The sequence below is a fragment of the Camelus dromedarius genome, chromosome 29 (assembly GCF_036321535.1).
Source record: "Camelus dromedarius isolate mCamDro1 chromosome 29, mCamDro1.pat, whole genome shotgun sequence".
Lineage (NCBI taxonomy): Eukaryota > Metazoa > Chordata > Mammalia > Artiodactyla > Camelidae > Camelus > Camelus dromedarius.
Genome location: NC_087464.1, coordinates 20,420,169 through 20,440,569, shown reverse-complemented (window position 1 = coordinate 20,440,569; position 20,401 = coordinate 20,420,169). Strand labels below are relative to the sequence as shown.

Here is a 20,401-nt window from a genome sequence, read left to right as displayed (position 1 = left end):
AGAACATTCGAGCTCCCTCATGCCTGCTTCCAGTTAAAACCTTGCCAAGAAAAATGGCTATCCTGACTTTTAAGGGCACGTGTTAGCTTTGCTCGTTTTTAAGCTTTATGTAAATGTGTCCATGTGGTGCGTACTCTTGTGTATCACTCGACATGATGTGAAAAACATCCATGCTGTTGTGCGTGGCTATGGTTTTCTCACTCTCATTGCACTTACTGGCTGTGATTATAGCACACCTTATTTACTCATTCAGCCAATGATGAACATTTGGGTAGCTTCCAGTTTGGGGCTGTGAATATGCACGTATGTGTCTTTGGTGAATACACATGTGCGTTCTGGAATGGGTGTGCCTGGGAGTAAAACTGCTGAGTCATGTGGTGTGCTTATGCTCTGCTTTGGGAGATCCGACCAAAAAGTCTTCTAACATGGTTCGACCAACTTACACTCCCGTCAGCAGTATTTATGGGAGTTCTAGTTGCTCTACATCCTGCTCAACAACTGGTATCGTCTGTCTTTCATTTGAGCCATTCTGCTCCATGTATCGTGGTGTCTCATTGTGTATGTAATTGGCATTTTTCTGGTGACTAAGACTTGCTACTTTTTTGTAGGTTTATTGGTCATTGGATATACTGTTTCCGGGAGTGCCTGTCCACATTTTTGCCAGTTTCTACTAGGTTTCTGCCCTTTTCTTATTGATTTGAGGACAAATTCTGGAAATGAGTCATTTGTCAGACATACTTTACAAATGTGATTTTCCATCCTATGAGCTGCATTTCCTACTCTCTTAATGGTGCCTTTTTGATCAATGGAAGTTCTTTATTTTAATATAGAAATGCATCATTTTCCTCCATTATGATTGGCAATTTGAGTCCTGTTTGAGAAATCTTTACAGACTCCAAAATTATGACGATGCTGTATGTTTTCTTTAAGACGCTTTACTGTTTACTTTTCATAGTTAGATCTGTACTCCTTTTAGAATTGTTATGTAAACCCGGTATGAGGTAGGGGGTTAAGATAAGTGTTTTTTTGTATATCCATTGATCAACACCATTTATTAGAAAGACCATCTTTCTCTCTCTGACCTAAGTCCATTGAAAGTATATATGGTTTTCTGGACTTTTTTTCTGCTCCATTTGTCTATTCATCTGTTCTCACATAAGCACAAAATCCCAGAGACATTAGGCATTGCTCCCTATGCAGTAAATGAATAATAGCTGACTTGGGCAGAAGGCTCAGAACATTTCTCACTTGTGAAATCATATCATGGAGGATACTGAACAGAGATATTCATCCAGCTTCTTTTATCTCATTCTGCCATTCACAAATGTCACTGAGCTCCCCGCCTGAGTCATTAAAAATAGTGATTAAACACGAGTCACAGCACATTGGAAAAAGCAATTAATATCTTGACACTGAAACACGAAGGAAGTCTCTGATGAGATCTTGGAGAATGTTAGGGGTAACTATTACAATGCTGGGTATAAGAATGTTTTTTCAGTTTTACAATAAAATATTAATTCAAACCCACAAATCTAAAGTTTGCATATAGACGGACTGGACCTGGATTTCAAAGCTCTAAGTGCTCTGAAAAAGTGAATTAAGAAAATAATATAAGTAATCTTTAAGGGAAAAATGTTTAGCCTCCCAAAGAGGAGAAATCAATTGCAATATGCTATTGTAGGCATTTAAATCCATCATTAATTTAGATTGCTCCCCCAAGTACTTGCAAAAGTCAGTATTTGGTTAACTTACTTTACATTATTGAATGTGCCTTTTTAGAAAGCATACACCACTTCCCAGTGCTCTAGAATTCAGGCTTTGCAGTAGCTCCCACTGGCTTTCTCCACGGTGAGCCTGAATTATTGAGACGCTGCCCTACCTGCATTTGGTTTATATCTTGACTAGTCCTTGTGATGGAAAGAAGGGGGTGAAGGTACACATGACTCCATACAGAAGTGCTACTATGTCATGTGAAAAATATACCAGTATCTGAAAACGGGAAAACACTGGAGTTTCTGGCTGGAAACAGGTACTGCATTTCAACCCACGCAAACACTATCTCTTTGCTGTTTCAATATTGTCTTCAACTTGTAGCAGGTTTTGAAATTCCTGAAAGATTCATTAAATCCTGGACATAAAATTATTGTTATAAATCATCAGTGTGAGTGTGGTTAATTACAAATACAGTTTCCTTTCATTTGTCAAGGAAAGCACTTAAAATTCTTCCTAATAAGTCACTGAGTGTTTTCATGCTGGTTACTCACAGTCATGTTCTACATTTTAATGATTCTTGTATAATTTCAGAAGTCCCAATGAAGGGGCCTTTCCTCGTTCATTTTCTCTGGGACCTATGCTGTTTGATCTGGATGGCTCAGCCAGTCTAAATTAACATTTTGTTGCTTTATTATTAAAGTTCATTTTTCTCATTAGCAATGTATATGTGACCTATATACTGCTTTCCGAGCCAGTCTTTTTTCTGCCCTTTGGTTTATTCATCTATTTATTCAGCCAACTGGTATTTATTAAGCGACTTGAATGTGCAAGGCAATGGCTTGCGACTGGAATATTGTCCCCAGAAGCAACAATGTCTTGTATGTACTACATGCTTAATAAATGTTTGCTGAGTGAACAAATGAACAAATGAATGCACAGAAGTCTTAGATCTGACATCTTGGAACTTTGATTCTAATGAGCGTGCAGATAGCAATCAAGTAAGCAGATAAAGAAAATAATTTCCAACAGCAATAGGCGTAATGAAGAAAGATTTCCAACTTGGAGAGGAGCAGAAACACTGCTTGAGTTAGGGTAGTCAGGGAAGGCTTCCTGGAGGATGTGATGTGTGGATAACTGAGGATGAGCATTTCTGGCAGAGGGAATTTGCAGTGCAAAGGTCCTGGGCTGGGAATGAAAACTAGGAAGGCCAGGATACCTTGAACTTAGTGAACTAGACTAGGGAACCCGATACAAGAGGAAATCAGTGAAGTAGGCAGCGGCTAGATTATGAAGGGCCTTACTGGCCACAGTAAGGTTAGGTTTATTTGGAAGGTTGCAAGCAGGGAGATGATGTAATCCATAATCTGACTGATATTTTTAAGAGCTCACTCTGGCTGCAATGTGGAGAGTGGACTAAAGGGAAGGAAGGCTGGGAACAGGGAGACTGGTCAGGAGGTAGATGCAGTGATTCTGGGGGGTGATGGCAGGCAGCTGGGCCAGGTGAGGCAGTGGAGGTAGGAAGGACTGAACTTGTATTTGCAGGGGCAGCCAACTGGACTTACAGATGCAGGCAGCGAGAGAATGACACGAGTTGATCAGGGTGACTCCAGATTTTTGACTTGAGGAACAAGGTAAGTGATGGTGCTGTTTAATTTATTGGAGAAGACTTGAGAAAGAAGAGTTTGGAGATAGGATATGGTATCTAAGGCTCCTTCTTGGACATGTTCCATTTGAGGTGTTTTTTTCATCTTGTCTCTACAGGATGAAATCTGACACATAAGATTCAACGGTTTGGCTCCTGCCTACCTCTCCCACCACTTTCTATGCTTAAGGATTTTATGCACTAGATACCCCACAGAGCATGCTGTCTGAAGCCTCTGCCTCTTCTCTGCCCAGACAATGCACATTTAGGACTCTTCAGTGTCATTTTCTCTAGGAAGTCTTCTTTATCAGTCAGATTGGACTATGACATGCCGTGCCAGCGAGCAAGCCCCACACCTCAGTTGCCTGTAACAACAGAGGTTTGTTTATTTCCCACGTGGCACGTTCATCATGAATCAGTGCGCCTGGATTTCAAGTCTTCTTCATCACAGGACCCGGGCTGAATGAGCAGCCTCATGTCTGGCACAGGCCTACCTCCTGAAGGGGGGGAAAAAGATGGCAGGAGTGCATAACGGCTCTTAGCGCTTCTGCTCCAAAGTGACCCACAGTCTGTGCGTGTACATTTCATCGCCAAGTCAAATCATAGGCCCCGCGTGGTATCAGTGCGGTGGGAAACTAGAATCCTCACTGAGGACAACCTAAGGAGGGAGGAGTCTGGTAGCAAAGGGCAGCGGGTTTTTTTTTTTTTTTAAATAATAACTAACATAGTGCTAATTAGCATAGGAGCATGTTAGACATGCAAGTTCTCAGGCCCTCACCCCAGATCTACCGCATCAGAAAAATCTCAGAGGTGGGGGCAGGGTGGAGGCCCCGGAATCTGTGATTTGAGCAGCCCTCCAGGTGATGGTAATGGATGCTTAAGCGTGAGAATCACTGATCTCGCACGCACACGCTGTCTGACTCCCTTCATCTACCCGCCAGGCCAAGGGCACCCACACTTCTACGATATTGTTCCTGTGTCACTTGGAAGATGAAGCCTTTTCAACATGAGGACTGACGTACGGGAGACAAGCAGTAAACATCTGTAGAGCTGCAAAGCTAAGCTCTCAATTGACCCACGGAGAACCATGTAGCATTTGCCAGCCCAGCCCAGCGCCGGGGGTCCAGTCCGAATCCAGTCTTGGGGTTTGTGTTTTGTACAGGATCAAGGAGCATCTGAATTCCTAGAAGTCATTATCTACACTGGTCCCTTGCTTTAGTTCATTTGTAGAACTTATCATCATGCAGACATAATTATTTATTTTTAATGCTTGAGTGGAATCTCTATTAGTGCCTCATCTTCAGCACCCGAACAGTGCCAAGCCCAGGGGCCTTTGATGAATATTTGTGGAAAGAACGAATGGAGCACTCCTTAATATTTGTATTAAAAGTGAAATATCATACATGTTACTGTTTTTGAAAGAAATGTTGCCTACCGTAGGAAGCATGTTATCGGCGTGGGGTTGGAATGCTCAGTGAATTAAATTCACTGCCAATTAGCTGCAACACTCTCCATGTGTAATAAAAAATAGCGTCAGACGAGATTTTAAAGAATGACACATGTGATAATTATGATGGTCCTTTGCATAAACACAGCAGGACAAAATCTACAAAACAACTTCCACATTGTTGCTTACATAGTTTTCTCTGTATTTCAAGGCTAAGACTTTTAGTTTCAAGAAGGTGTGTTAGGTTAGGGTCTCCAGGAAACAGACGATGGGTCAGGGATTTGTTCACAGGACTTCACTGGGCAGTGCCCGCAGGAGCAGCGGCCAGGAGGGAAGAGGTAAGACTGAGCAGGAGGGGGAGCTGGACCCCAGTGCAGCTGCCGCAGAGGCCTCGGCCCATCTCCAGAGCAGCTCCGGAGCTGCTGTCCCGCCATGAAGCAAGGACCTGGCCTTTCTGCCTCTGCAGGGAATAGGACTCAGAGACACAGCCCCTGGGGAGATGGTGTGGACTGGGGAGAGAGGGCTTTCTTCAGCTAAAAGCAATTTCCAGAGAGCGGCTCACCTGAGAGCCATCAGCCACCAACGTCCCAGCAGCCGAGGGGTTGAGCGTTTCCGGGCGGAAGCGAGGGTCTAGGCAGCACGACCGGCATCAGCAAGAGGAGGCTGCATCCGCCGCACCTGCAAATTTGTTAGAAACGCACAGCCTTAGACGTCATCTCGCACCAACTCTGGATTTCAACAAGCCCCCTCAGATAAGGCCGATGCGCACTCCAGCTTGAAAACCACTGGGCTCGAGGTTCTGAAGAGGGCTCTGGTCACTTCGAAGCCCTTTAGGACGCACTTGCTTCTCATTCTGTATGAGGCCACTTGAAAGCAGATGATTTTCCTTTCAGGGACCCAAACGTGAGACCGGCTTTGCTCTCAAGAGCCTTGGCCACACCCGGAGTGAATTTGTGATGGAAATTAAAATGTCGAAAAAAGGAAATGAATTGATTTTCCTGGTATTCGACAGTTTTCAAAGACAGAAAGGAAGCAAGGATATCTAAAAAAAAAAAAAGAGATATGACTATGTATGTGTGTAGGAAATGGACTTCCTGAGGTGTTGCTAGGCAAAGAGTAAATCAGCTGGGGAAGAAACAGTCAAGATGCCCTTCCGCCTCTAGGTGGCACTGTTAACACAAGACAGTTTGGTTGTCCAGCAGCAGGGTGTCGTGGGAACCCTTTGTAAATTGTATTTGCTAATTAGTTATTTATGACTCAGGGAGTATTGAAATCAAATTTAGAAAAAATTTGCAATATGTAGCATATAGTTTCTATACACTATTTTTTCATGAAAGCATCCAAGCTGTACTATATTAAAGTCTTTCCTCTTTTTTCCTTTCTCAATTCTAGGAAAAATTAATCTTCATAATTACTGTGGTACATTATTAAAATAATATTTTAACATGATAACAGTAACTCTGCATTTGTGCACCACTTGAAAGTTTCAACAATCACATTAAGTGAAGAAAGCCAAGTGCAGAAGTTGTGTCTAGTACACTACTACTGACATAAAAACAAAGTGACAAAAAAGAATATACCATTGTATTGTTATCTATATACATAAAACATCTTCAGAGGGGTAGCTAGTAACAGTGATCACTCTTTGCGGAGGGATGGGATTTGGAGGACGGGAAATAGAGTGGGAGGAAGAGTTTTCACTATATATCCTTTTGTACTTCTTGAAGTTCTAACTATGTGAATGTATTACTAGTCAAAAAGATTTAAAGAAAAAATTTAGGGTGTTTTTCTGCATCCTTAGGAACCAAGAGAAATAATTATTGCATTCTCATTTTACAAAGAGTCATGCATTTGGGAAAGATAGGACTTTAACCACGGGCTTCTCATTTCTGTGACAGTGCTCTCTCTGCAAACCATTTTGCTATGAATTTTACCTAGATCTGAAATTGCTGGGTGCAGCGTCATATCTTGGAAGCTACTCGGGCGTCTCAGAAGTAAACTCAGGCTCACTGAGTCAACTGCTGCATCTTTTACACTATTTTTATGGAACTAAAAGTCTGTTTCCTCAAAGAAAGTCAAAGGAATATCTGATTCATAAGCAAAGGAAAATTTCCTTGAAATTATTTTTTGTTATCTGGGGAAGGTCGCAGTAAACCATGAAATTTACTAGATTATGAAATATAGACCTGCTTTTTTTGTGAAGAGTTCTTGTAATATACCTAAAAGAGAGACAGTCTAAAAGTCTAGTTTTCTTTCCAAGGATGAAGGTAAAAAGACACCCCTGCATAGACCTGCTCTGTGGGGTTTGGCTCAGCCTTTCTGGCAAGGGCATTTCTGGAAGAGTCTGTCTTGTTTTCTATTTCCAGAAACTGGGTCTCTACAGAATTTAGTTATCTGTGTGCAGACATAGTAAGCGTGGCAGGTAGAGAGGGGAAGAGGGAGGGTGAAGGGTAGGGAGCTTAGCTGTCAAATAAGGTCACTCTTTTCCTAAGTTGAATTCAGTTTGACATTGGCCTTGAGAAAGTCACTGAAATCCCTGACACATCTGTAAAATGGGCACAATTCCTACTTAGGGTCACTGGAACGATTGAAATGGTATGGTAGCTGGCACAGTGCCTGGAGGAAAGTATGTTTAAAGCAGATGTTGTTTCAGGCGTGGACAGGGTTGGGGTTGGCGGCTTCTCCATTCTCTCGTCACCGTAAGGGATGGGATCAATTCTGCTCACCTCGCAGGACTTCCATAAGAGCTGCCAAGCTGCCATGCTCGGTAATGGTTACTGAGGAACGATTCCCTTGCCCTTGCCCTCTTGGCCGCTGTCTCTGCATCAGGGCTGCCATTTCCAATCCCTGTTTTCTCCAGAGACTCTCAGTAAGAATAGCCTGATCCTGCAACTCCCTGCTCAAAAACCAAGGCTGGCCCTCTACTCCCAGGCAAGGGGAGCCCCTGTTCAGGCAGAGAGGTACAAAAGCCCCACAGCAGTCCCGACCCGGGGCCCGGGAGAGGCATCGAGGCCAGAGGCAGGGAGGTGGCGTCATCTGAGGGGAGAGGATGGTGGCGGCTGTGGAAGAGACAAGGTTTTCTAGCACACACCCTGAAGCCTGGAGACAGAGCGCTAGAGAGCACCCATGTGTGAGGACCTGGGAGGGGTGTCACTAGGAGGACCAAGAGAGATCGGAGGTTCAAGGTTCCAGGGAGGAGAAGGTTCGAAGGGTCAAAATAAGAGATGATGATTACCGAGCGATCATGACACGGGAAACACCCAGCGAGCATTACCTCATGTGATCCTCACGACCACCACCCAATACGGCAGGTGCTCCCTGAGGCCCCATTTCACAGATGAGAAACTGAGGCTTTGAGAGGGAATGTGCCTGACCCGAGGTGGCACAGCTGGTGACTGGCTGAGGTGGGATTTGAAGTCAGGCATCTGCCTCTGGCCACCCCGCACTCTACTCTTACCCCATCCTAATGGGGCAGTGCTGGCACCAGGACTGTGGGGGCATTGAGGGGACGCAGCTGAACCGAGCACTGAGGACCCCGCGGAAGCCATGAATGAGTGCCCTTTAAAGAGACCGGAGGTGGAGTAGATTGAAAGCTCACTGTGATGTGCTGGAGAGGAGGAAGCAGGAGATGAGGGTGCGATTGTAAATATCATGTTAACATTGTACAAGAAGAGGAGGGGTGGACAGTGGACAGGGGCATCGTCAAGGGAGGCTTCCTTTAGGAAGCAGAAATTTTCCTCCTGGTTACAGGTCAGTGGCAGAAGCCCAAGCAGAAAGGTTTATGGTTTGAAGGAGAGGGACCCAGGTCCAGATGGCTTAGCTTGGGGAAGACGGAGCAGAGTGAAGAAGTGGTGGGCACGGAGCGCCCACCGAGTCTCTCCAGCTCCTTATCTTGTTGACTGACTCATGCCAGACGGGAGGGATCGTGTTCCACAGATGAGGAAATTCAAGATCAGAACAGACTGGGGGACCTGCCCAAATCCACACAGACAGAAAGCCAGCAGGCAGGTCCCGTGGGCCGGGCTGCCCATCTGCTGCTGGGACAGGGTTGGGGGGAGCAGTGGAAGGGAGGGCACGGGGGCTGGAGGGCACAGGGAGGCAAGGGAGCGTATGGCTTGCCGGGAGGGACAGAGAAGGGACGCAGAGGGAAGGTCTGAAGCAGCTGGTGTGGGGAATTCGCAGGCAGCGAGCTGGGGAGTCAGCACCAGCGGCTGCCTGAGCAGAGAGGCTCAGAGCCCAGCCAGGAACTGGGGCTGCAGACGCAGGGGTGGAGGTGAGAGGCCAGGACACTGCCTTGTTTTTTCTCTTCTGCTTTGTCCAGGATGATGATGTGTGCACGACATGCGTTTGTAAGTGTGTGTGATCGCATTAGTGTACACATGGTGAGTGTGGTTTATGTGTACAGCTGTGAAAGTGCACATGAGTGTGTGTGCGCGTGTGAATGTGTGAGTCTGACTGTGAGCACAGGTGAGGTGTGTGGGAGGTGTGTGTGCATGTGCTTGGGAAGTGGAGACAGGAAGCTCCCCTGGTTGTGCGGCTGGACTGCAAACACATCCCTCTGAGATAAATCACTGTCTGCGGAGCTGGCTGTGCGACTCAGGCTGGCTGCCAGCTATGTGCCAGGCTTCCCGAGGCTCAGGCTTTAGCTGCTCCTGGCCTGGTTCCCTGTTTCCCCTTCGGTCTGGTGGCCCCAGGCCCCTGGGCACAAAGATGCTCCCGTGCAGGTCTGAGGGGGCACCCTCAGGTGGGAGCCAACCTCCTGCAGAGTCTACAAACGCCTGTGGTCACAGCTGGGGCCCTTCAGTGGGGCATCCTGGTCCAAGTGCACCCACCTCCTGCATGTCTGAGTCTGCGTGGGAAACCCAAGTGCACAGAGCTAGACCTTCTTTTTTTTTTTTAACTGGAATGCAAGTGACAAGGACTGAATTAGAGGCAGAGGCAGAGAGAGAGGAGAGAGAGGGGCACATTTGTGGCACAGGAAGTGTAATTCAGCCAAACATGTTGCGTGTTCTTAGACCTCTCTTGTCTGCTTACAAACCTGATGTCTGTCCTTCCTTCCTTCCTTCCTTCCTTCCTTCCTTCCTTCCTTCCTTCCTTCCATCCTTCCTTCCTTCTTCCCTCCCTCCCTTCCTTCCTCCCTTCCATCCTTCCTCCCTCCCTCCCTCCCTTCCATCCTTCCTTCCTTCCTTGCTCCCTCCCTCCCTTCTTTCTGTAGACTGTTTACTGAACTCACACAATGTGCCAGGGACCATGCCAGCTACTGGGGACAGAGCAGGGAGCAGTCAGACACCGGCCCTGGCCTCATGATCTGAGTCTGTCTGGAGAGACACACAGGGAGCAAGTCATCACCTCCGTGGCACATGCGTGTGGGAGAGGAAAGGTGCCCTGGGGTCTTGTCATAAGAGGTTCTTAGTCCTGGGGTGGGGGGCGGTGGTATAGGTGACAAGGGTTTTCAAAGAAGCACTCCTTGGGAGTGAACAGCACCTCTGTGCCCTCTGTGGCACCCACCCAGTGTGAGTCACTGTACCTTTAAGGAGGCCTCGCCTGCAGGGACAGAGCCTCCTCAGCCCCACCGGAGTTGGAGCTGCCACTGTGAGCTTCAGTTCTGGGATGGGATACACAGGCCTGCCACCAGCCCAGGCCCTGGCTCTCACTTCTTGTCACTCCAGCTGGCGATGACCTTCGACTCTCCTTCAAGACCACTTCCTCACGCCAACTCATCCCATCCACAGCCAACTAATGACAGCGGACTCTCGCCATGAGCCACACACGGTTCTGAGCAAGACACTCATGCTCACCACCACTCTTTGAAGTAGGTGCTGTCGTTGCCGCCAGCCCACTTTCACAGTTGGGAAGACAGAGGCCAGAGCAGTCGAGGAACTCTCCCAGGGTTAGACAGCGGGAGATCTGGGATTTAAACCCAGGCATTCCGGAATCAGGATTCATGTTCCTGTTTACTCTGCTGTGCTGCGGTTCAAAGCAAAATCTAACTTGGCTTCTCAGATCTCAAGACAAAGATTCCTTTACCCATTCACAGAATTTTTAAAAGCCGTTGTACCTTGAGATCTTACAATACAGCAACACCATGCTAAACGCTTTATTCATCCAACCAATTTTTATAAAGTGCCAATTATAGGCAAGACAGGGTCCTAGATACTGAGAATACAGCGGAGAACAAAACACACAGCTTTCCTACCTTAATTGTAACTGAGTGAGGATACACATAATACACAGTGAAGCCAATGAATATGTAATATAATTATCAGACAGTGATAAAGGATATTTGTCTCCCTTGATACGTATCCTGTCTTTAAGAAGTAGGTATTATTATGCCCATTTTGTAGATGCAGAAACTGAGGCTCAGAGAGATTAGTAAATACTTCTAAAGTCACACAGCAACTTTGACCTTGGACTTGATTTTGAATTCAAATCTGGATTTCTCTAACCCTGAAGCTAAAGTTCTAAACATCACACATTCAGGCATCACACACTCACTGTCAAAGAATGAAATACTGTTTTCATTTATCTTTGCCTCCTCTCTCTTTTCTTCCATCACCCCTGTTAAAAAAAAAAAAGGAGGAGGGGGCACAGAATCTAAGGGTTGGAGGAATAATACCTTGTGGTCACCTCCTGAGGTCACGTGGCCATGCTCCTGTCCCGGGGAGGAGCCATCCTCACATTTAGACAGAAATCGTCTCATCCCATTCTGAATGAGAAAGTTATGCAGAACCAAATCAATAAGAGGTCTCTTTGACATTAGAAATTCTTTTGTTTATTTTTCTCTCCTCCTCCTGTGCTGACAAATCTGTTCGTGTAAAGATGGAAAAGAAAGCCAAGCCATTTGTCACGGTAATATCTTCCCTCCCGGCCTTCGTAATGAATTGTGGTGGTTAAAGTTAATCAATCACTCCCTTAACTGCAGATGCTTCTTTTTTAAAGTGCTCCCAGACTGGATGCTTGAATGTACTGTTTCCAGGGACCGTGTGTGCACATGTGTAAACCCAAGTGCTCCTTGGAGGGAAAGAGACACATTTTCTAAGCGTCCGTGTCGGGAGAGAAGCTGGCTGCTTTGGGAGGTTGGATTTCTTCCTTTTCACAGGTGATCCTACAGTGATGCACTTGGGTGAGGTCTGTAAGCTGAGGGGACAAAGCCTGGGGGGAACAAAGCTGAGACATGAACCTAAGTTTGTGTCTGTGGAGCATCCACATTAACCACCTGCATTCTAGGATAAGCCGGACTCCTAAAGATTCTTTCCATGGCCTTACCAGATGTTTACTGGTTCGTTCTTAAGGATATAAAAAGATTTTGCTGTTCTCTGAATCCCCAGATCCTAATTTCTGTCATTTGGCTTTGTCCTGATGAAAGAAATTCGAATATCTCATCTTATCATGCAAGGCATTGAAACACAGATTCCATGTTCGGGGGCCCCCCAAGGGCCCCTGAGTCTTCATACTGCAAAGCTTCACCCATTCCCCCAAATCAGGAGGTAGTGAGAAAATGGTAAAGACTTGAAAATATTCAACTGTATGACAGAAGTTAATTTACTGTGATGCTGCTGCTAGTGAAGAGGAGATACTGAGTGGTCACGCTACAGAAACCAGCAAGTGTTTTAAAGAACTGATGAGATTATTTGTGTTTAGCACTTTCATTACTTGTCCTCAATAACACAGTTTCCAAAGTGGTTTGAAGAGGACTGGGACACTGTCTCCGTGTATTTCTTCATGTCCAACTAGGTTAAATATTTCCCTTGTATCCACTACTGATTTGCAGAGCAAGCCAACGCAAAGGAGCCCGAATGAATTGTCACACAGCCCCAATTAATGTGGGTTTAATTCCGAGACAAAGAGGATCATCATGAATTTCAATGAACGGTCCAGATTCTTGTATTCGAGTTCGCTGGGATGACTGGTGTGCGGAATTAGAGGGCTGTGGGCTGAAGCTTGGGGGTTGTTTCAGTGGGCAAAAATCCTGGTTGCCACAGTGCTCGTTGTAACAGGGTGCGAACCGTACATCACATTATCCGTCCTAACGATGAACGGGAGCAGCTAGAGACGGCTCGCGGGCTTCCTCGGAGCCCATGGCTTTTAACTCTCCATCTCCACCACATTGAACAGTTAGCAAAAATAACATCAACTTATTTTCTCATGATCCTCTCTGCCTAGAACCCTTTCTTGTCTTCATGAAATCAATTGCAGGAATACTGTAGAAGTTCTCTTCTCCACCCCTATCAGTTTCCCTCAGCCCACCCAGGTTTGGCAATGACCTTGTAAAGTGTGGTGTCAAAAAAATCAGATGTTGCTCCAAGGACTCTGATCCTCGCAGAGAGAGTAGATGGCTTCCTTTCTTATTTTGAATTGTGTCTCTTTAAAATGCAGCCACAGTAGGACCTCAAACAGCACTCAAACTAAAACTGATCTTTAATCCTCATTTCCCAATGAGGAAACCAGAGAGAGGCAGGAATTTGCTCAAAGTCAAACAACAAAGCAAATGACCCAAATGAAAATCTAAATATCTGATACCTAAATGAAACTTGATCTCAAGCCTGTGTGCTTCTGCTGAACTCCACTGTAACTTGTCCTAAACACGTAATGAAAATCTTGAGCACTATGTCCTTTAAATAAGTTATCCTTCCCGATTCCTGAAGGAACCTGCGAGGTTAGTTTTGGTCCTCTTCCCATCCAGGTCACTCTCCCTCAACCCATCAAGGATTGGCAGTGACCCTGTATTACAGCCATTCTATAGATTAGAAAACGGAAGGTGAACAGTGAGTAAATGTCAGACTATGTCAGTAAATGTCAGAACACTGGTCTGTCTGTTTCCTGACCACACACACGCCACTGCACTTTGACCCCACCTGGGCGTCTTCAGAATCCAATCACATGTTTACTTGTTAAATGTGTTGACAGCGCCCACCTCTCAGTTGCAATGCCCACACCTATACCTGTGCAGCTACCTTTTTGGACCTGACTGCAGGGCTTCAAATTTTTTTTTTAATGGTGAGATTGAACACATTAGACTTGAACTGGCTCTTAGAATTCTGTCACTAGCAGACTTTGTCCTTGAGAACGAGTAAACAGCAGCAAAGCACAAGCACTGAGAGCTGGCAAGCCCTTAGTTCCCCGCCCTGAGGCTCCCCTGCCCCTTAGTGAGGCGGAGGCACAAGCTGCTGAACGACTGGGGGAAACTGTGTAAGTAATCGATGACCAGAAACACACAACAGTTATCTGCATCCTTGACAATGAAGATGATGCTTTTCTTGGCAGTTGTCATTAGGGCCTCCTGCCATCAGCTCCTCCTGCTGCAGATCACTGACGTTGGCATCTAACCCCTCTCCTGGACCCCACTCTCCTAGGTGGGTAATGTCCACGGGAGACATGCCTGCTGTACTGGGGCCACGCCAGAGTGTCAGGGCCCATGCAGGCAGATAGAACAACAGAAAACAGGAACCTTCCTCTTCTCCACTCACTCCATCGCCTAATTTACACAGTGGGTGTACATATTTAATATCACACAGATACCGTGACCGTGGTATAGGGGGTGATCCGGGCTGGGATCTGCCCTCAACTGTACCCACATATTCTGTGACCTTGAGACATCACCTCCTTTCTCTGGACCTCAGTTTCTCCATTAAAAACAAACAACAACAGTAAGACCCTGAAGATGATTTAACTTGAGAATCAGCAAGTTATCTCTGAATTCTCATATTCCACAATGCTGTGTTAGAATTTTCAGGGATATTTTAAGTCCATCAAGAATTATACAGGGCATCACATTCATTCTTCCTGAGACTCAGGCCTCATGCGAGACTCCATTTTGCAGTCATCAAGCTTGGGAAGAGAAATATCATTATTTCACAACGTGCCCAAAGAACAGGGCTGCCAAAATGTGCAATTTGTGCTGACTCCTCCAGTGATACCCTCATGTGGTTTCTTACCAATTTCCTCACAGGGTTAAGACAGAAGTGGTTCTTGTGCACACATTTGAACAGGGAAAAGGTAAACACCCAAGCTACTTAAATTCAGAAGCACTTTCCTTTTGTCCTCACTTGAATTTAATTTCCCAATCACAGTACTACAGATTTAAATAGCATGGCCAGAGGTGCCAAGGAAGAGTAAAAATAGAAGCCAGGATGGTGGAGGGCACCATCATCTAGTAAGTGATAGCTGATTTATTAACAGACAGGAAAGAAAATTGATTTACAAGCGATCTTGGGGAGGTAAAGACTGCCGCCTACATTTTTAAATTAATGTTTAATTATATATGAAATTCTTAATTACATAAGCAGTACAGGAATACATTTCCCTTTTCAAAAATTAAAATGCTACAGAGAAAGCTGAAGTCTGCTCTGAGCCGTCCTCCCCTCTCCCCAGCCTGAGTTCCTGTTTGGTGCATATCCTGTAAGACCATTTTCCTTGATTTTACATAATTTTACTTGTGTATCAATAGTTCCATAAAAGTTATATTGGATTGTTCAGTGCCACATTAACTGTTACTGATTTTTAAATCACATATAATTTTATTCTACACCTTGTTTTTCACTCAGTGAAATGACTTGTGTTTCCATCCATAGCCCTACATAGATTTATGCTTTTTCAAGTTTTTCATTTTAAACATGACTGCAGTACCTACCTCTCTGTGCAGGTGTGGGTCAGAGGTGAATTGCTCTTTAAAAGCGGCTGTATTATTTTATAGTTCCACCGTTTCCTACTTAAGTGTCAGCACTTTGTATTTCCAAACTCTTTTGGCTTTGCCAGTCTATGGGTGAAACATGGTATCTCATTGTTTTAATTTCTATTTCTTTAGTTATGAGAGTTGAGTATCTTTTCACGTATATTTTCTGTTGTTTGCTGTATATATCATGTGATCATTTTTCTATTGGGTTATTTGTGTTTTTTTCTCATTGATTTTTTTAAGGAATACTACATTTTTCCAATATTTGTTACAGACATATTTTTCCAAGTTGCAGACATCATGCCCTTTTCCCCCTTAAGATTTTTGTGTGTGTTTCCTAAGAAGCAAGGTATTCTTTTATGTAATCACAGTCCCAATATTAAATTCAAGGAAATTGACGTTGAGGCTATAATTTTACTTAATCTAATCACTCATATTCCAATTATTTACTTGTCCCAGTAACATTCTTCATAACATTTTGTATTCTTAATAGCATTTGTCCCCCCAGTACACGGTCCAGTCTGACGCACGCACTGCGTTTGCCTCTCCTTTGTGTTTAGTCTCCTTTAATCTGGAACCGTTCCATAGCCTTCCATTGTCTTCCATGACATTGACATTTTTGGAAAACTGAAGTCAATTATTTTATAACATGTCCCTCTTGTTGGATTTCTCTGATGTTTCCTCATGATTAGACACGTTTTGTATCTCCAGACCGAGTACATACTACAAACGTGACCCTTTGTTTTTCTCAAGGTGTCACATCTGGAGGCACACAAGGTCCCTCTGACTTGTTGATGATGTCAGTTGTGACCATCTGACCACAGTGTAACTGATAAGTATACTTACGATTTCCCTTGATCCTCACCCAACTACCCCCTTAGATTTAGCATTCATTATTGATTCTTGCCTGAAACAATTTTCACTATGATGCCTACAGACTGGTGATTTTCCACCACTTATTCTACATTCACTGGCCAACTTTCTACCCTAAGAAAAAGCCCTTCCTCTCCCCCGCCTGACATTCGTTCATTCATCCCTCTCTCTCATCTACCTGTCATCTATCACCTATCTGCTATTTGAGTAGACACATGGATTCCTATTCTATTTGATGATGTATAATTCATTCCTGTCTGCATTGCTCTGGTTGCTACAACTAATCACCACAAACTTGGTGGCTTAAAAAACCATACCCTAATTCTCTTACTGTTCTGGAGATCAGAAGTCCAAAATCAGTTTCACTGGACTGAAACCAAAGTGTTGGCAGGGCCACACTCCCTCTGGAGGATCTAGGTACAATCCGTGTCCTTGCCTTTTCCAGGTTCTAGTGTTTCATTCCTCACATGTCTTGTCACATCCAGTCCTCACGCCATCTTTCTTTTCTTCGCAGGCAAATCTTCCTCTGCCTCACTCTCATACAAACACCTGTAACTACATTTAGAGCTCACTAGATAACTAACCCAGGGTAATCTCCCCATCTCAAGATCCCTACCCTCATCACATCCGCACAGTCCCTTTTGCCATATAAAGTAACATCCACAAATCACAAGGATTAGGACCTGTATGTTCTGGACGCTGTTATTTGGCCAATCACACATTTTTTGTGGTCAAAATTTGATGCTAAATCATTCCCAGATTTGGCCAGTGGGATCCCCTGCAGCCTTCTTCCTTTGTCCTTTAGACATACCCACCCGCCATCGTTTCATTTAGTTATTTATTTCTGTTGGAGCACTTCATTGCTTTTGGACACAGGACATTTCAGGCTCATCTTGTACTTTCTCTTTCCTACCCATGAAGAAAACTTTCACTCTCCCCATATCAGCCTGCTCTAATAATTCCTGCTGCTTGCAAAAAAAAAAAAGTTTAGATGTCCCCGCTGTTTAATCTACACTCATACGCTGGATGTCCCCAGCTGGAAACAAACTCTTCCTCTCCTAAACACCTATATTTCTATTTTTTAATTGATTTGAGCCAAAATTTCTTTTTTGTTTTTTCTTTTGTTTGTTTTTTAATCTGAAAGGGTCTCTACTGGATGCAGGGATGCAGAGGTGCAGTGGACGTTTATCAGTTAGTGGTGAGGGGAGGCTCTCTGAGGAGCGGCGAGAGAGGCCAGCCACACAGACAGCCGGGGAAAAGCATTTTGGGAAGTGAGAAGAACAGATGCCAAGGACCCTTGTCAAAAATGGCACACAGAAAGGGAGAGAATTTGAAAAAAATGAATAAAACAAACAGAACTGAATGAACAGTCTCCCTACTCAAACATAACCACTCATTATCCTGCCTTTCTACATAGTTCCAGCCAAAACCATAGCTAGACTTTTCTTAGCACTGGCCAGCACTTCCCATATTGCCATAGGTGGACTTGCCATCATTATTCAAACATTCCGTGATAGTTGGATACCCTCACCCGGCTAACTGTGGGATGAGGTGGGATCTCCCCAAACCCTTCTTCTCTGCCATCCTCCAGAACAAGTCCCTAGGCCCCTCTCATTTCAAAATTCCATCAATAAACAAAAAGGGAGCCATCAAAGAAGGCCTCACAGAGCAGACTAAGATCCTAGCTTTGTAGGATCTCTCAGCTCTCTGGGTCTCTGCCCCTGAGCTCTCTGGGTCTTGAGGTCCACACACTCCCTCTGGTTCTCATGCCAACCCTTTCGTCCTGTGAGTCAGCCTGGATGTAAAGTCAAGACAGAGACAATGATCTAAATGGCCTTCCGCCTGGCCATCTCCCGGTCTATTGCCTCCCACCCGTCCCCATGCCCCAAGGTCCCTGTGGCAGAGTCTGACTCTGCAGGGGGGAGAAGGGCCCAGTCACAGAGCAGGGAATGGTTACTGGACACAGAGGGTTCTGCTCTCCAAGAGTACTTTGGTCTCCTTGCTCATTTGCTCTACGAGGGAACCTCACCCCGGGGTGCTGACTCATCCCTGTTGCCTCTCCAGTGGGAGGAAGGCTGGTCCTCTGGCCGTAATGGTGCAAGGACGCTTTGGAGTGGGCAAGCCCCCACCTCACATTGCCTGGGAAGGAGCAAGAAGCTGTTCCAACCTGGCAGCTGTTATTTACACTTCCGAGAATGTGTGATGGCGGGAGTGTGGAAACAGTAGCAGATGACTCGAGAGAACAGGGAAACGAGGCCTTTGACAAAGATGTGTACTATTTATGTGAAATCCGATGCGTCTGCCAAAAATATGCCCCAGCACCAAATGCTCCCTCCTGATACAAGAACTACACAGAAAACAAAGTTACTTCACATATATCTTCGCCCAGGCTGCTGGCCCACGTGTTTGTCGTCTAACAGCATCTCAATTTCCAGGGGCTGATTTCAGCATAATATCACAGGAGCAGCACACTGTTCTAGCCTCAGCATCTCCACCAACCATTGTGCCAGGTTTGTCTCATTGGTAAAATGAAGGGTAAGGGAATAAAATGGGGTTTAATGCTCACTTCCAGTTCCGTACTTTATGAATCTAAGAAATATTTGAAGCGTTGATGGCTTGGATGGGAATGCGGAGTTTTCCTTCCAGGAGCTGTATTTGGAATTTGTCTTGCTTACAGCAAGACATGTAATGCATGTCGAATGAGTGACTTTATGCACTAAACCATTCAATTTGAATTTTTATAATTATGAAATTTCACCCACACAGTCTGAGATCAACCAATCCCACTAGATGCAGAGAAAATCCATATGACTGTGAATAAACATCAACTTTGTCACGCAAGTGAAGAAACCTAACTAAAATGTACAAATAAGACAAAACGAGGATTTTTATTTTAAATTCATATGATCAAAATAGAAAGGGCATGGGAAAGTGTGGCTGGAAGCTGCCCTGGGGGATCAATGGAGCTGATGACTAAATGCTAACAGGAAGCATTCTCCCCATCCTCGCGTGCTTTACCCCAAACCTCCACCAGGCTGCTTCCCCTCCTGCTGACTGCTGGGGTGGGGAGTGGAAAAAGGGTGAAGAGCCTGGCAGCTGGAAGTTCTAGGTTCACATCTTTATAGACCCAGGCCTTCTGAAGAAAAATGGCTTCTCTTCTCCTAGCTCAAATTTGGAAAATCTCGGGGAAGGACTGTGATTGGCTTACCTGGAACCACATGCCTCCCTATTGGCCCATCTGTCTGTTCAAGAAGTGAGGAATATGATTGGCTCAGCTTGGGTCATGTGCCTGCCCCGAGGGGTATGGGTGGGGCTCTGCTACTACAGGAAGTGGAGTAGCACTCACATGGCCACTGGGGGGGGGGGATTTGTGACTGAACTGGGAAGGAACTGAAATGCCTGTTACTCTTATCTAACCTCAGTTTAGAGATACAGTTGGAGCTTGTCAGAGTTATAATAATCTGGAAGTCTAAAGATGTTTATAAAACAGAATCTCTTCAGAATGATCCTGCCCACTTCATGGCAGGGACAAGAAGGAGCTAATATTTGGGGAAAATGCAATTTTTAAGGAAGTGAAAAGGATTTCTCTTTAAGGAAATGATTTTATATGTTGTAAAATTTTCACTAGGTCATGCAATATTTTCTAAGAAAGGCATAATGAGAATTATGTCTTTTAACTTCATACAGAAAAAAAAGGAGCCCCATGTAGATAAAGTATTAGGACTAAAAAAAGCAGTTCCTGAGACTTGAGGATAAGGCTTTAAAAGAATCACATGCAAATTAGAACAATTCTCTACCATTTTACACCTATTACGTTGGGGAAGCTTTTTTTTTTTTTTTAATGATAATACCCAGTTTTGGCAAGATTCCAGGGAAGCAGGTACAATTAATTGTTCATTGCTAGAGGGACTATGAATTGTAAAGTGATTTGACAGTATGCACTTATAGCCATTAAAGTTTTTGGCTTTTTTGATCCAGTAATTCCTCTTTAAGGAATTTCTCCTTAGGAGCTAAACTAAAAGAACATAAAATAAAGATGCTCCTTAAGCTTTAA

At 44.7% G+C, this 20,401-nt stretch overlaps 1 long non-coding RNA gene across 1 annotated transcript in view; it reads right to left on the bottom strand.

The window, feature by feature from the left end:
• LOC105092237 (uncharacterized) overlaps window positions 1–20,401 on the bottom strand; it is a 110,989-nt gene that overhangs the window by 10,952 nt on the left and 79,636 nt on the right. Inside the window, exon 3 of the long non-coding RNA XR_010378300.1 lies at window positions 5,365–5,480. This is a non-coding gene — a long non-coding RNA (uncharacterized LOC105092237). The remainder of the gene's footprint in view (window positions 1–5,364; window positions 5,481–20,401) is intronic.